The sequence below is a fragment of the Pan troglodytes genome, chromosome 21, assembly GCF_028858775.2.
Source record: "Pan troglodytes isolate AG18354 chromosome 21, NHGRI_mPanTro3-v2.0_pri, whole genome shotgun sequence".
Lineage (NCBI taxonomy): Eukaryota > Metazoa > Chordata > Mammalia > Primates > Hominidae > Pan > Pan troglodytes.
In genome coordinates, this window is record NC_072419.2 from 21,277,580 (window position 1) to 21,290,291 (window position 12,712).

Genomic DNA, 12,712 nt, shown 5'->3' on the forward strand with positions numbered 1-12,712 from the left:
TTGTCATGTTTCATAAAAACGTTAATCTTCAGTAATTTACTTTTATTAGAATAATAGAGTAAAACATTTTATTTACGATCATCAAAAGTTGGAGTGTTCTAACCAATTATTACTATTTATTGTCATTATTATTATTAGTTTGAGACAGGATTTCACTTTGTCATCCTGGCTGAAGTGCAGTGGCACAATCTGATTACTGCAATCTCTGCCTCCTGGGTGCAAGTGATCTGCTCACCTTAGCCTCCTGAGTAACTGGGACTACAGGTGCATGCCACCACACCCAAATAATTTTTGTATTTTTTGTAGAGATGGGGTTTTGCCATGTTGCCCAGGCTGGTGTTGAACTCCTGGGCTCAAGTGATCTACCCAACTCGGCCTCCCAAAGTGCTGGGATTACGAGTGTGAGCCACCACGCCTGGCCGTAACCAATTATTTTAATTAATATAAATAATCAGAGTATAACAAAATACACCAAAACTGGTTATACTATCTTTATAAAATATGTTTTATAAATCACTAACAAATAACTAATCTGGTTGGTGATAAATATGTCTGCTTTTACTTATTCCTCTCCATTTTAGTATTGTAATTTTTTAGCATTCTATACTAGACCCCATGTACAGTTGAAGTTTTCTTTTGTTTGTTTTCCCCATCAGGCTTTTAATTAAAGAATAATAAGATCTTATATTATTATATATCTTATATCGCTTATATAACTAAAGAGTACATTCAACCAAACTTTAACTGAACTTTACTTGTTTCATACTGGTGGAAATAAGCACAATGTGAATAACACCTGAGACTGTCACTGGTGGAGAGCGCTCATGAGCCCAGCCCTCCTTGGGCTTCCTTACCGGCCTCCCAGCCCCACCCTTGGCCTGTGCCATCCTTAATGTGAACTCCCATTACACCTTACCTAATCTCTCAAATGGCACCTATCAGATCTTCTCTTTTATTCTTGAGTATTCAGTTCCTCCCTTTTTTTTTTGATCTTTCTAACTAACATGTTTACAGCCATTTAAGACACACAGCACATGTACACATGTAACGTCCCTCAAATCCATGTGCTTCTTCCATTACTTTGTCTCTTTTCTTCTTCACATATCAAAACTGATGTGTACCAATTAGTGACCGACATCCTTAATCTAGCAGACAGGTTTTAGTCTAGTTTTCTATTGTCCAGATGATGTTGCATAATCAACAATGTCAAACTTCAGGGGCAAACAATTCTGAAGTTAAATAAAGCACTGCCTAGTTCTTGTACCTGTGAGTTCGCTCCACCCTTGGGCTCTGCCCTGCTGTCTCTATTTCTTCTGGAACTCAATGGCTAGACAGGCGTGTCCTTCTCATGGGAAGAGCAGAAGCACAAGAGGGCAAGTGAAAATGGTCAGATCCTACATGCCATCAATTTTTCCTTTTTCTTTTGGCTAAAACAAGTCACTTGAACAAAATAAACTATACTCCACTGATTTTTGTGGGTGAAACTGCAAAGTCACACAGTAAAGAATGTGGATGTATGAAGAGGGGAAGAACTGGGGCCAATAACATCATCTACCATAGTAATCTTACCTACCTTTGGAGTAGCAATGAGTACTATAGGCCTTTGCCTTCTTTAGGAAATACCCTCTTCCTGTGGCTTCCATAATGAAACATTGTCTTGATTTCCTCCCATCCCTCTGGCCCCCTTTGTTTAGTTTCCTTTGCTGGTCCAGATTTCTCAAGACCTGGTACCACCATCTCCTCATCTTTTTTTTTTTTTTTTTTTAAATATGGCCTCTCTACTTAGTGTTATCCATGATTCTGGAACTCATTGCCACCCAAATAAAGCTGAAGCAGAGATGCTTAAATTGTTCCCTTAGTTTCAAAACCATATATTTAATTACCTATTTTATATTTCTTCCAAGATGTTTCAAAGACACCTCAGACTCAACTTAAGCCTAAATTTAAATTTAAAACATTTATAATTATTCCCTCTTGTACCCCCAGACTTCTTCAGTGCTCCCTAGCTCAGTGAATCCTACTACATCCATTGAGTTATAGAAGCCAAAAAAAAAAATAAGACTCATCCTCAACACTTCTTTTCTCATTAAGCTCTATTGATTTTATTGCCTAAATAGCCCTGGAATGTATCTGCTTCTTTCTGTCACTGTGGTTTCTCCCTAGTCTAATCCACCATTCTCTCTCACCTGTAGCATTGTATTATCTTCTGAACCTCATCTCCTTTTGCCCCCATCTGATCTGTTCTCTGCATTGGAGCCAGAAAAATCTTATTGAAAAGCACATCTAATAATGTCTCCTTCTTTTTAAAATACTTCGAGGACTTTCCTTTGAATGGATAGAGGTAAAATGCCTGACAGACCTATATGCATTTTTGTCCCTGTCTCATGCCATGCTTAACCGTATTACTTTGCAGTTCCGCAAGAAACATATCATGAGACACAGATTTTGTAGGGCATTTATTTGGAATATGAGGCCAGGAAGTAGGAGTGAGGGAATAAGGAGAATGAGGAAAAAACAAAATAACACAAGCAAAAGCCATTGTAAGAGTGTATGATTGAGTTTGCCTCTCTAGGAAACGGTGGTCTGATTTCATAGGACATCTAGAAAGTTTGCAGATTAGGACCCATAATTATATGCCTGAAGAATAAGCACCTAGTTGCATATATCCACTGACTCCCCATTGTTTGAGGGTTGCACTCACTTGTGTTTAGCTCCCCTGCATTTCAGAGCCAGACACGTGCACATCCTCCCTGTCTTTGCCTAGTTAACTCCTGTTTATTTTTCTGAACCCACCTCATTCCTGTGACAGAAAACCCCTGCCTCTAAATGAAGCAAGTTCTTCCAGTTTTCTCAAGACCACATGCCTCTACTATACACCATATATATCTTCTTTGCAGTGCTGATTGCTGTGATGAGTTTGCATTTTTTAATGATTATTTCATGAAAATCTTTCTGCCCTCTGGACTGCAAGCTTGAGAAGACCAAGGTTCATGTCAGCTTTTGATTTTCATTGCCTTACCAGCACCCAACCTAGGACCTGGTACATAAAATATGTTCAATATATTTTCAACAAATGTGTAAGTGTAGGTGTGTGTGTCTTAATATGTGTGCATGCATGTATATTTATAAAGGGAAACTTTGAATTTTTAGAGCTTAAATAGATTACTATCAATATCTAAAAAGGTTATCATTTTTAATTCAAATTTCATATTCTATTTTTACTTATTGCTTTCTTTTAGTGCTTACATAGTCGAATTATACCAGAGGCATCTGTTTAAAAAAAGTCATATGGAAAAAAAACAGAGAACTCTTGCTTTACATTATCATGATTTATCTGACAGCTTATAGTATTGGTGGCTCTTTTCTGTAGAAAGTTATCGCTAGGCAGTTGCTTTAATAAAACAGAGATTTTTGAGTTAAAATGGGTAATATCAGACCATAAAAGACAATCCTTTACAATCCTGCCTTATTCAGTAGAAGTCACATTCGTTAGTGTTGAGCAATTTGAGGACTTAGGCACTTACAAATATATATATATATATCCATCCCCTAAAACACCATGTCCAAATTTTTGTTTCATGAACTGGGAACTGTGACTTGATGACAGGAAATATGTGGCAAAAATAGATGAGTGTTCAGTCTCTGGGGTTTTATGCTGATATAAAATAATAACAACCAAAATGGGAATGGAGAGGCAGATGGAAATCAACATAAATTATTTTTAATGAAGTAAAATACTTCCATAAAAGTAAGCTACCAGTTGGAAGTTATCACTATTTAATAAATGTTTTTTATATTTCTAGTTACCGTGTTGTATGCCAGATGATCCAGCATTAATTCAACAAATAATATGGTACCCTTGGCAAATAGAATGGTCCTCATGGAGATGGACATAGTCTCCACCTTCACCGGGATGGTTGTTATTGCTTTATTTAAAAATGCAGTTATTTTCTCTGAAAACATCTATACAGATCTATCATGTCCTGAGCTTTTTCTAATTTCTTGGAAGAGAAGCCAAAGTAGCATGCATCTAATTCAGTCTCAGACCTCAGCTTCCAAGAGATGTTATTAACTGTGGTGAAAGGATTAGTAAAATAGTAAATGGATTATGAGATAGTTGTATCTGTGTCAATTAGTGGTTGCTGTCAATTACTAGTTGCTTATATTCACTTTCTCTCATTTAGGGAGTGTGGAGAGTAGAATATTAAATGTCTGGTGGGCACAGAGTCTCTTTCCATCTGGTAGTTGTCTTAGTTATACACGGGGCTATAAACCGAAAATGGTGTGTAACCCTTTAATTGAAGACTCTGGGGTCCTAAAATAATTTCCTCAAGAACACTCTGGCCCATAGAATAAACATTTTGAAAAATATTTTCTTTGGTTTATTGCATATTTGAAATCAGATAATATCTGTCACTCCAGGATCTATAAACTCTTGCATGTGGGATATTTTTAGGTAAAGTGATTTTTTTTTTTTTTTTTGAGGAATACCAAGGAGATAGTGGATTTCCATGAACTTAAGGATCACACTTTTTGTTAAGCGGAATGCCCAACTTGAACAAATTTTCTATTTTTTTGTTGTTGCTTATTGACAGATGTGCCATGAAGGTGTTTTTAAGGTCTCATGACCCTAAAAATGGCTTACGATAAGCAAAAGTAATGTTAGCTTTGTCCTGAGGGGATCTTGATTCACTTTTCAGCTGAAAACAGCTGAGCAATCAAAGCACAGGTTCTTCCTTGGTGGAAGTGACAACTCTAGTTCAGAATCTTCCAATCTGAATCTAAGATCATCCTTAGAAATTAGGGTGGGTGGAGAAAGCAGAGTGATGTGTGCTGGAGCCAATACTCCATCAGAGTGGGAGAGTCCGCTCTTTCCTGTTGCTTTCCCCACTCAGGCCTTGGGCTGTTTTAGATGAGGTCACCTTAGCCATGTTCTCACCACTCCAGCTTTGGGCCATCTCTGATGAGTTCACCTCAGCCATGTTCTCATCATTCCTCCTCTGGGGCATTTCGGATGAGGTTACCATGGTGGGCACATTTCTTGCCTCATGTACTTTAGAATGCCATGTATGCTTTTAAAATCAGAGACAAGTGCCTAACAACTTCTTATTTATATGTTTTTAGGTTAGTTATAAAATGACCTGAGAACTGCAGCCCTCATGAGCATTGGCTACGTGAATTTTTGATTAATAAAGTCTAGTAAATTCATTGACTATATAGCCTTATCTATCAAGAAAAGAGAACTTAATTTTTGAAAGGATTACTTAGCTTGCTTTGGAGAGGGTCAAAATTTAGTAGAAGGTGTGTCAAATGAACATTATTGCTGAAGTAAGTCTGAAAAATTCAAAACTGTTGACGGTGAGAACTGAAGTGTTTATTATATTACCCTGGGTACTTTTCTATGTCTATTTTCCTTTGGAGGAAAACATAGTTCTAAGAATCTAGGAGGCCTGTGGATGTATGAAATTAAGAGGAAATAAATATTCTATCAATAGGAAGAACTTCAAAAAAAACCCAAATTATCCATATTCTGAACATAACATTTGTTATATGTGTTATACTCAATTTAGTTGCTTTAGTTTATCTGAGATTTCTGTAGCTTTCAAAACTGATCTCTTAAGATTTACTAGTAACGTGAGTTATTAAGGGGGGCAAAATTTCATTAATTCATTCTGTTTTCTAAATACTTTCCCTTATCCTTGCCTCTCTCATGCAGTCTTTCATTGTTTCTCTCCCATTTATTTTACAAGAAAATAAAAAAATCTTACTGAGACTTTTAGGCCTTATATGATTTGGCATCTCCAGTGACCAGAAACATCTCCTGTCTCACCATTGCTTACTAAACTCCGTGGCTTCCATCAGTTCCTAAATTATGTCAAGCTTTTTTTTCATATCTGAATCTTGCTTTCTGTTCCCTCTTTCTAGGTTACTTTTTATGTATGTTACTCCTTCTTCTGGTCTGAGCTTAATCATGTCCCCTCCTCAGAATAGTATTGTCTGACCACTTTTCTAAATTCAACATTTCATCTTATTTTTCTCACAGCATCTGTTTATTGTCTTCATTGCATTTGACATAATTTATGGTTTGTAAAAATGTGTTGGCTTTTCTCCTTAGGTTGTGAGCTTCATGACAGTAGGAACCTTATGTATCGTGATTATTAATTATATCCCTGGTACTAATAGTTAGTTTGACATATGGGAGGTTATCACAAAAATTATAATGTATGAATTTCAACTGTAAATTGGAAGCTTGTCAAGCCCCTTCATGGTTAGCGACTGACCTGTTTTCCTCAATCTTGATCTAATGAGGCTTTAGACTACTGCTCCTAGCTTTATGAAAACATTTCTAACAAATACAATGAGAACAAAAAAAGACAATGTTTAAATTCTGAATCTTGACAATGTTATACTCTTTTATAAGTGATATGCTTTGGCTCTGTGTCCCCACTCAGATATCACCTTAAATTGTAATAATCCCCACGTGTCAACGGTGGGACCAAGTGGAGATAATGTTTCCCCCATACTGTTCTCGTGATAGTGAGTGAGTTCTCCTGAGATCTGACGGTCTTATAAGGGGCTTCCCCTTGGCTCTTTTCTCATTCTTCTCTCTCCTGCCACCATGTGAAGAATGACATGTTTGCTTCCCTTTCCACCATGACTGTAAGTTTCCTGAGGCCTCCCCAGCCATGCAGAAGTCAATTAAACTTCTTTCCATTATAAATTACCCAATCTCAGATATTTCTTCATAGCCGCATGAGAATGGACTAATATAATGTTTATTGCAAAAGATGACATTTTTGAATTAAATATCTGAAAGAAAATAAAGGTATCTTGTAGAGTTTTGTTTCCTTCATTTGTTATCCTAACATAATAGAAATAAAGAAGTAATACAAAGTTTTAGGAAAACTTAGCAAATGAATAATACAGTTATGACTTTAAAAGGAAATCACTTTCAGTAACAGTAAATTAAAATCTTAATTATTATATTTCACTTCTCTATAGCAAATTGAAAAACAAAACAAGCACTGTGAAACAAATTAGAAATTCAGTCATAATACTCTCAAATGTACTAAGGAATTTAGAAGAGTAAATTTCATTTAGTTTCAAAAGATTAAAAAGTACAACTTTGGACAATAACGTTATTTTTCTTAGGTAGGCATTAAAGAAAATAGATCCCATATGTCTCTTTTTAAAAGACTGTATCTAGGCCCTGGCCCCGGACCCTACAGCCATCAAGATGTTGATGCCTAAGAAGAACCAGATTGCCATTTATGACTCCTTTTTAAGGAGGGAGTCATGGTGGCCAAGAAGGACATCCACATGCCTAAGCACCTGGAGCTGTCAGACAAGAATGTGTCCAACCTTCCTGTCATAAAGGCCATGCAGTCTCTCAAGTCCCGAGGCTACGTGAAGGCACAGTTTTCCTGGAGACATTTCTACTGGCATTGGGTATTGCCTGGATACCCAATGAGGGTATCCAGTATCTCCGTGATTACCTTCATCTGCCCCCGGAGATTGTGCCTGCCACTCTATGCCGTAGCCGTCCAGGGACTGGCAGGCCTCGGCCTAAAGGTCTGAAGGGTGAGTGACCTGCAAGACTCACGAGAGGGGAAGCCGACAGAGATACCTACAGACGGAGTGCTGTGCCCCCTGGTGCCGACAAGAAAGCCGAGGCTGGGACTGGGTCAGCAACTGAATTCCAGTTTAGAGGCGAATTTGGTCGTGGACATGGTCGGCCACCTCAATAAATTTGGAGAGGGTTATTTTGCATTGTATAAACTTCCAGCCAAAAAAGCTTAAAAAAAAAAAAGATAAAATCTAAACCCTCACTGATTTCAGATTTATTAAAAAAATAAACACAGGTAATTTCCATTTTCTAGTGTCTCCTTTGCTGCGTATTTCTTTTGTTTAACCAGAAGATCACTTGTGCCACTAGATTTATAGAATATTAAGTGTTACTCACTTCAGTATTTGTAATGCCATTATCCATTTTAGGATAATTTCAACATTTGTTTATTCTGGAAAGCAGAAGTAATCTGCATTCAGATACAACGGCAATTCCATGCCCAGAATGCTTCCCTGAGCTTCACAGCTTACTAAAGCACGCAGTCCTGTATTTCCACAGCCATACTAAGTAGCTGGATTCAGGCCTGTGAATTTGGTAATGCTCAGTACATTTCAAAACGTGGACTGGGATTGAATATTTAGGTAAGATTGACTTAAAGATAATTAGTTCATATATTATAACAGATGCTTTAAAGGAGTTTGTGACTGAGCAAATCCACTGGGGGACCCATGCACTGTACAGCATTTTAATAGCTTCCCATGGAGCTGGTTTTTATCCAGCTAGGCTTTAGTGTGCTGCCATCTCCTTGTGTGGAGAGGATTTGAGTCTCACTGTGGATCCTATCATTGGAATTACTCTAAGAATATCATAGAAAATACTGAGGATCTCTTTAGGATTTCAGTATCAGAGATACTTGTTCTCATCCTTAGATAAGTACTATTAAAGTAGTTTTTATTAGGTAAACACTGCAAATCTTGAAATTGATCTTTTTTTCTCTCTTTAGGTTGGCTTCTGTAACTCTAAGAACCAAATATGGGGGCCCACTTATAATTGCAGTATTTCATGGCATGTATCTCTGTATGAATCCACCTATGCTCTCCATCTTACTCTCCTTTTTCTATCTCCTTTTTCAAGTTCATATTCAATTCATTGTATCTTGCTTAATTATATGCTTTCTGTTAAGCTGACTTGAGTGCCTTTTTGAAACGAGGTAGATTATTAATTCATTAATTACTGTATAGATTGCTTTTCTGGCTCATTGTAATTTTCAAGTCATTAGCACAACAGGAGAATTTATAAGGTATTTTTGATATGCCATTAGACATATCAAAACTAGACATTGGGAAGGTCTTACACTCTTCATATGCTTATGTACCTTATATTTGAGTTAATTTTCTTAAATAATTTCTACTACATAGGAAGCTGCTGAAAAATTTTAAAGAGTATTTGATAGCATAACTAATCTAGTACAAAAATTAATTAATAATCTTGGAAAAGGCATCGTTAATGTTTAGGTAGATATTCCATGCCATCATTTGCATAACAATATCACATTATGCTTTATCTTCATATTCAAAGAGTTTTCAACATACAAAGAGATTCTATTATAAAGGTGTATTTATAAGTTAGTCATTTAGAATGCAGAGTTCATTTTCATGAACAATCAAGTTTCTAAATGACAGCTAGGTTAGCCCATAAAACCTGTTTTGCCCATAGTATAGAAGAAATAATTTTAATTTACAGTGACAAATTACAGAAAATATTATTTTACATCTTAAAATAGAAATAAAAGCACAAAAGTTACCTTATTTTAATTTTGAAGGCTAAGACAAAAATGGTATAATTAGGAAATCAGGCTGTAGATACGCAGGTTCATGTAGATCCTGGAGAGAAATTCTGGGTATCTTTAAAGGGAGGAGGATTTACTGTACTGTGTGATTTCACTCCACTATATATTAGTTGTCCCTTCTTTTTATAAATATATCATTAATGGTAGGTGCTTTTCTGATTATCAAGGAGGATTAAGTTCCCTTTCAACTTAAAAATTAAATGAGTAACAGAGGAGAGGAGCAGCAAAAGACAGAGTAAGTGAATTGGTATTCCTGAGATAAACAGATGGGAGCTGGAGCAGAGGCATCTGAGTAAGGGAAGTGCTTACTTGGGCATTGGACATGGGAGAGATTTTCTGAGGTGGCTCTAAATGAGCCATAAACTGCTGAAATCATGAGGGTAGAGAGGATTCATGTGTTGCACAGAACTCCCAAGGGGAAAATAACTGCAGATGAAGGGATATGGATCACACAGGTCCCCACGTTTCCTGTCGGGCTGGGGGCAGGGTGGAGTGGGGGCAGGGAGGGATCCCGCGTAGATGGCAAGTTCTTTATTTCCAGGTGGTGGCAAGCTGGGTGTTTGCAATCTTGGAAGTGCTTATACTTATAAAACTTTCACTTACTCTGGGGGTATCTGATACTATAAGCATACAGAAATGATGCAGAATTTTATTTTAAGTATAAAGTTCTGAGCCTGGGGCCAGGTACATAGCAAAGTATTAATTAATTTTAGTTCTTATTATTTTCTGGCATTTAATACAATTGTCAGTGGAAGTTATTAATACTCACTATTTATTATTACTGAACACAGTCCTCTAAATCATGAGTTAAGTAAATCTAAAACAAAATACAGAGTACTGTTTCTCCATCACTCTGCCCCAGCTCCATTTAGGACCTTGTTCCCTAACATGCACCATCCACCAGGCCTTTTGGTTCTTTTTAACCTTTCAGTTTCCCTTCCTTCACATTATTCTGAGTTATCTGCTATCCCTCCCAGAAAGTGAACATATGCCCTTTAATTACTCTGCCTCCATTCAACGTTTTGAACCTTTCCTCTTCTTCCCTTTACCAGCCAACAACTACAAACTTAGGTCTCCACTTATTATTGTCACATTTTTACTAGCAATTGACAACCTCAGCTGTTCAAAATCGAGCTCTGATTCGTCAACGTTACTGAAACTGCTATTATGGAAGTGACCAAAACTCTCCTTTGTGCAGAATTTAATAGTCTTTTCTCTGTTCTTGTTCTCTTTGATTTTTTTGCAGTATTGCAGTATTGAGGCTGTTAGCCACCTTCTTCTGGAGCTCCTCCTCATTGTTTCTCTGAGACCTCCTCATCGCACAGCTCAGTCTATTGAAATCTTGCCCTTTCAGGTTCCATCTTAGATGCCTCCTCCTTATTGGACCCTTCCTGATTCTCCCAGCTGCCCTCAATACCATTTTGTCTTTGCCTTTATTGGAAAGTCTGTTTTCATCTTTGATGTATAGATATTTGGGTATTGTTAAGATCTCTGCTCTGGATCCTGAGAATGAGGTTCTTGGGAATAGGAAATTGCCTTACATTTACTTACTGAGTAAATTCCCAATCAACAGTTGCTGAGGACTGGCTTTCTTTCTCCATGCAACCTCCTGAAACATTGCCATTGCTGTACATTATTAATATTTGAGTCACGATATGTATATCTGAGGTTTAAAAGCTGACGAATTGCTCATTTGATTGCCAGCATCATACCCCGACTGGTGAGTGTGCTCCATTTTTGGTGAACACAGAATTTTATACATTTATTTCAGTGAGTTTACTGCCCCTTCCTTCAAAGTAGTTCTCACCTAAACTTGTTTTTTATTCCCAAGATCCTTATTATGAAATAGCTGTTTCAGCTCACTGGTATGCGAGAGCAAGTCTAATAGCACTGAATCCTGATGCTGGTTCTGTGTTCCAGCCCTCACTGGTTCCTCTCTTGGGGTGCTTTTTCTCTGACTGCTTTTTTAAGGCCACCAATCTGAAATGCAGTTTCCATTTGACAGAGCTGTAGATGAGCTTACTCTGAAAACACACTACTTGCCCTTGGGTCTAAGGTGCTCATTTGTAGTCCCCGCACATAAACCTAGGAGCTCCTTACTTTGCAATCTGCAGGCGCTCAGCCTATTGCATATTGGAAAGAAATGTTGTCAACAATGAAAACAAGTCAGTAAATACTTAGGCGTTTTCTCACTAGTAAATTGCTGCAATCTGAATCATCACCATGTTCTCCCAATTCTTTTCCCATTCCATACTAGGTAGATTTACGTGACATCCCTGAATATGGCTTCTGCTGGTGGCTGCTACCTGAGGTCTGTTCTCCTGCCACCCTCTCTGCTCAGGGCCTCAGCTGGTTCACATGGCCTCCTGCTGGTGAGGCTGATCACTTCCTTGCCTGGGACCCTTATTAACTCTGCAAGGTATCCACAGCCTTCCCCAAGAGAGATTGGCAGTCACTTTTATGCCCGCCAGGGTCTGTGTCATGCTTTCAGCACAACCCTCCACTTATTCCATCATGTAGCATATTAGGGATTCCCTCCTCTCGAACTTATCTCCTCTCAAGTGTCTGTACAAGCTTAGAAGACTTACTCAGGAGTGGGGTCATGGTGTCTCTTCACTGAGTGACAGATTCTTCCTTCTCAGCTCCTTTGAAATAGATAAGAGCTAGTAGTACTGACTCAATTTATAAGATGGCAAAAACTAAGTAAATAAAACCATGCCAAATCAAAAACAAAAACAAAACCCACCTACCCTGATGTCTTTTAAAAAAGTCTTTTGATCATAGGATTGGACATTCTCTCACTTACTTACTGAGCATTTATTTCTCAGGTGTCCACTTAGGGTAAACTCCACAAAAGTTCCTGGTAATGCTTCGCCTATGTCAGTGTGGAACTTGGCCTATTAAATGACAGACAGACAGGCCAGGTGCAGTGGCTCATGCCTGTAATCCTGGCACTTTGGGAGGCTGAGGTGGGTGGATTGCTTGAGGCCAGGAGTTTGAGACCAGCCTGGGCAACATGACGAAACTCTGTCTCTACTGAAAATGCAAAAATTAGCCAGATGTGGCTGTGGGCGTCTGTAGTCCCAGCTACTGGGGAGGCTGAGGCACAAAAACTGCTTGAACCCAGGAGTTAGAGGTTGCGGTGAACTGAGATTGTGCCACTGCACTCCAGCATGGGAGACAGAGCAAGACTCCGTCTCAAAAAACAAACAAACAAACAAAAAACATAAATGACAGACAGGTAAGCTAAGCACAGAACAGTGTCAGAGTGCAGTTACCACCGAGAGCAGGAAAAT

At 38.1% G+C, this 12,712-nt stretch overlaps 1 protein-coding gene and 1 pseudogene across 9 annotated transcripts in view; both read left to right on the forward strand.

The window, feature by feature from the left end:
- MACROD2 (mono-ADP ribosylhydrolase 2) overlaps positions 1–12,712 on the forward strand; it is a 2,047,165-nt gene that overhangs the window by 750,354 nt on the left and 1,284,099 nt on the right. The gene's annotated exons all lie outside the window — the stretch shown is intronic.
- The window catches only part of LOC129138222 (small ribosomal subunit protein eS10-like), a 41,426-nt pseudogene continuing 28,714 nt past the window's right edge, over positions 1–12,712 (forward strand).